Raw genomic sequence first — 1,455 nt, forward strand, 5'->3', positions numbered from 1 at the left:
CCAGCGTACGAGCACTTCGTACAAACAACGTACTGTAGTTAGCTTCTCCGTCGTCCACGGCAAGTCTTCTCGAGCCTTACAGACACTAGAGAGAGCGCGCAGCAAATCCCGCGAGTTGTCTGCTATTTGGTTTTGAAACAGTTGCTTCTACTTTCTTCTGTCTTTCCTGCTCTAAGAACAGACAAAGCACGAAAAATGACGGAGTCGACTGTCGATACTCGCTTAATGACAGATGAAGTGCATCAACACAGGGTTTTTTTCGTTTTGAAATGGTTATTTGCAATGAAAACGATCGCTCCTAGTAGTATGATTCGACGGCAGGACGCGGGTGCGAGAGAGAGCGCGAAATCGACCCACCCCCAGCCATCACCCTGGCTCTTCCACGTGCATGTCTTCATTCATCCCCTCGGGTAACAACGTGACCTCGATTGCCACTCTCGCCTTCACCTCCGTCCCGACACTGGTCATCCCTTTTCACGGCATAGTCCTAACCATACGGTACCAGCTATCCAAGCACCCACACACCACCGAATGTTATGATGAGAAGTATGTGCACTCACCCTGCGAGAGAGAAATCTAATTACCCTCCACCATCTCTTCTAAACCCCATACAAGAATATAACCTAATTCGTTGCCAGAAAGTCCTCATGATTTATAACGTAACTATCTCCCGACTAAAGTACAGCTAAAAACCCCCGACTGACATACCATAACACTACGCTTGTTGAACGCGCTGCCAGCATGAAGACCAAAACCAGCTGCGGACAACTCTCTGAGCTAATTTGTACAGTGGCCTAAAACTGCTCCTCCGACCTACTGAGAGCGCACCCTGAATATAAAAGCCCAGGGGCGAGCGCGCGCGCGATGTACACACGGTAAGCCAGACGATAAAAAGAGACATGTGTAGCATACAGTAGGCAAAGGAGCAAAATGCACGCTTCGGAGTAGAAGAAACCCGCAGGCTGTCCACAGTCATGTTATTAGACATTGGTGGAGTTTGAGGTAATTCATTTTAACAAGAAAAATAGAATCTTTTATAATGTTTAATTATCAATATATATTGCCTGTCCTCGTCATTCCCAATCGCGAAAGTCGAACTACACGGTATTGATGCCAAACTTACGTGGCACAGCTGTATTCATCCTTCTTCGACAGAACCAGATCGGATTACTTAAATTAAAAGCTGGCATTTCATTCCGTTGGTTTTGCCATGATGAGCAAAAAATGATGAATGAATTCAAAACACAATCAAACTAGCGTCTTCCTCGGGGCATTATCTCTTCCCACGTCCGTCTCGGCTCCCTTGCGCTTCCCTGCGCAAGAGCGCCCCTGGAGGCGCGTTAGCTACCGTAAAAATCTAAACAGATTGCCCGGCCATCGTTTTTTAAGCTGCAGGGTTTCAAAGCGTGTGAAAGAAGTAGCGGGCTTAGCAGTCCGGGAAATTACGTTAACTGC

Source organism: Morone saxatilis, unplaced genomic scaffold (assembly GCF_004916995.1).
Source record: "Morone saxatilis isolate NCDOM2014 unplaced genomic scaffold, NCSU_SB_2.0 Contig11, whole genome shotgun sequence".
Taxonomy (NCBI): Eukaryota; Metazoa; Chordata; class Actinopteri; family Moronidae; genus Morone; species Morone saxatilis.